Consider the following 3,634-nt stretch of genomic DNA (forward strand, 5'->3'; position numbering starts at 1 on the left):
TTCTGACAGCAGGACGTGCTGATGCTCTGGGAGCAGAGTGATCAGACGTTCTGGGTTGTGGTGCTGTTGGTTCGGGTTCTGGTTGGTTGGGGATGATGGGTTCAGAAGGTAATGGGTCGTATGGAATTGTAAGGAGAGAGGTTGGATCTTCTGACCTAGATGGTTGGTTCTGAAGCAAATTCCAGAGTGGTGCTTCAGTAGGAGAAGGTTGAAAGAATGAAGATCTTGGGGAATGTGGTGGAGTGGTGGTTTGTGCGGCTGGCTGGGATTCAGGAATAGGAGTGAGGGGATTTGAAGAGTGTTGGAGTAAGGCAGAAATTGGGAGTGCATCAAATAAATTCAAATCATCATCAGAGGTAAGTGCAGGCTTACTTGTATGTGCTGATGATCGAGTCACTCTGGCAGGAGCTTCAGTCCTTCTGACCTCTGCAGCAGCTGGTTCCACCCGAGTAGGCTTCACCACAATTCTGACTTTCTTCTGCTTCTTCTTTGGAGGACCATCCTCACTATCATCACCATCATCATCAGCAGGCTTGCTCTTCGCCTTCTTGACCAGAGGGACATCAGATTCCTCTGAGGATTCGTCCAGAACCATCTTCCTCTTGGTTTTCTTCTTGGGAGGAGAAGGAAACTCTGGAGCTGGTGGAAGTCTGCTGACGAAATCATCAAGGTCAATCTCGAATCCTTGAGCCCTGAGGTCTTCAACATAGCATCTGATGGCTTCAGGATGGTCTGCTTGAGTCCACAGAGGGTAGTCATTCAGAGGCATTCTTCTTCCTCTGATCTCAGAAGATGTGTCCTCATGAGCAGGAGCAATCTTCTTCTGGACTAAGCCGATCTTCTTCAGAGAGGTGGCGGTGAAGACATCGCTGACAATTGTGCTCAAGTCCTCTGTGCAACCAGCATTGATCAAATCTTGCACCAGGTTGCTTTCAATCAGAAAGTCTGAGAGCAGCCTCCCAAAAGGGATATATTTGATGGCTGACTTGATGGAGGAGGTGGTGCGAGACTTCCGAATGCATTCCTTCAAATAGGAGAACAGGAAGTAGGGAAGGCAGATCTTCTCCTTGTCTTGAATGAAGAACAGCATCGCCTTCTGATTGAAGTTGATGTAGTCTGGAGAACTGCCCTTTGGTCGTTGATTGATGCAGTTGAGCAGGATCTTGTGCCAGATTCTCAGTTTGGGGTGAAGGTCCATCACCTTGTAACTCGTCTTGCCCGGTTTGAAGGTGGTGTACAGGGCCTTGTTGACGATGTCCTTGGTTCTGGGTTTCAGCTTCGATTCCGTCAGTGAGAACCGATACCCCTGAGCAGTTTCTGCACCTAGCAGATTCACGAATGACTTCTCCGTGATGATGATCTTCCTACCCAGTATGTAAGAAACCACCTGAGTGTCATCACAATCAGCGTGCTTCCAGAATTCCTTTACTAGCTTCTCATACACCGGTCCTCGAAGTCGATTGAAGTAGTTTCCCCAACCTTGAGCTTGGACTTCAGGACGGAGATCAAACCCATTTGCAGCCAAGTTGTCAAAGTTGAATCTCCATTCTGCAAGGACTTGGAGTTCCTCAGGAGGAAATACACAGTGAACGGCACAGCCCCGTTCTGCAATAGGAACAACCTGCTCTGGAGCTTGAGCTTGTTCTTGTGCTGGGTTCTCAGAGCCCCGTTGACCCGTTGCCAACCCGACTACCATGTGAGGGAACTGAGGTGCATCTGCAGTAGATCTTCTGGTTTGTCTCACCATCTTGAAGAGGTTGAAGGTTTGAGGTAGAAGATGAAGTTTGAAGGATGAAGAGAGATCGAGAGAGAATTCGAGAGAAAGGCGGTTTTGAAAAGCAGAGAGTGCGAGAGTGAAAACCGGAAGTGAGAGAGAACGTGTGTGTGTAGTGGGTTTTATCAAATAACCGTTGTTGATTCAAAAAGCACTTTAAGATCAACGGTTGAAAATTAAAGATAGATAGTAACAGTAAAATACACAATCACACACAGGAGATAAGCATATCTACACGCAATCACAACAGACTGTCACACGGGCACAAGGAACTATGCATCAGAAATTCTGACGCACGTGTTGTTGTCTCAGCTTCAGAGTCAGTACCAGTGGGCACACACACTCTGATTGAGTTACCTTCTGGACTAGACATCTTCTGATCAAGAAGTATCATAGTCAGAGGTTCTGATCTATCTTCACTCTGGACAAAAGTCCATGTTTAGACTTTTCAGAATAAAATTAAATCTATCTTCAGCTAAGGGCTTTGTAAAGATATCTGCCCATTGATGGTCAGTATCAACAAACTTCAGAAGAAGTACGCCCTTCTGCACATAATCTCTAATGAAGTGATACTTTACCTCAATGTGCTTTGCCCTTGAATGCAAGATAGGATTCTTGCTCAACGAAATTGCAGCAGTGTTATCACAATAGATTGGGATATTGCTCTCAAGGATCTGATAATCCTCCAGCTGATGTTTCATCCAGAGCATCTGAGTGCTGCATATTGCTGCTGAGATATATTCTGCCTCTGCAGTTGATAGAGCAATGGTTGATTGCCTCTTGCTTGCCCATGAGACTAGATTGCTTCCCAGAAATTGACAATTTCCAGAAGTACTTTTTCTCTCTGTTCTATCTCCAGCATAATCAGCATCACAATAACCTGAAAGCTTATACTCTGATGTTTTCTTATACATCAAGCCAAGGTTAGTGGTGCCTTTCAGATACCTTAGGATCCTCTTAACAGCAGTTAAGTGGGTTTCCCTTGGATCTGATTGGAAACGAGCACATAAATGAACACTAAATAATATGTCTGGCCTAGATGCAGTTAAGTACAGAAGTGAACCTATCATGCCACGATAGAGCTTCTGACATACTTTACCACTTATATCTTCTTTTTCCAGAATGCATGTTGGATGCATTGGAGTCTTGGCCACTGTAGATTCCAGCATATTGAACTTCTTCAGAAGTTCTTTAGTGTACTTGCTCTGATGGATATATGTTCCTTCTGGTGTTTGATTAACTTGTATTCCCAGAAAGTACTTTAATTCTCCCATCATACTCATCTCAAATTCAGCCTGCATCATCTCAGAAAATCCTTTGCATAGAGATTGATTAGCAGAACCAAATATAATATCATCAACATAAATTTGCACAATTAAGATATCATCTTTATAAGTCTTGCAGAAGAGAGTTGTATCTACTTTACCCCTTACAAACTCATTCTCCAGAAGGAATGAGCTAAGTCTCTCATACCATGCTCTGGGAGCTTGCTTCAGACCGTAGAGTGATTTCTTCAATTTGAACACATGGTCTGGTTTCTTTTCATCTTCAAAACCTGGGGGTTGATGAACATAGACTTCCTCTGAGATATAACCATTTAGGAAGGCACTCTTTACGTCCATCTGATGTAGAACTATGTTGTGATTTACTGAGAAAGAAATCAATAGTCTGATTGCCTCCAGTCTTGCTACTGGAGCAAATGTTTCAGTGTAGTCTATTCCTTCCTGCTGGCTGTAGCCTTGAGCAACTAGCCTTGCCTTGTTTCTGACTACATCTCCTTTCTCATTTAGCTTGTTTCTGAATACCCATTTCGTTCCAATAACATGGACATTCTCAGGCTTCTTCACCAAGCTCCAAACA

Source organism: Lotus japonicus, chromosome 2 (assembly GCF_012489685.1).
Source record: "Lotus japonicus ecotype B-129 chromosome 2, LjGifu_v1.2".
Classification (NCBI taxonomy): Eukaryota; Viridiplantae; Streptophyta; class Magnoliopsida; order Fabales; family Fabaceae; genus Lotus; species Lotus japonicus.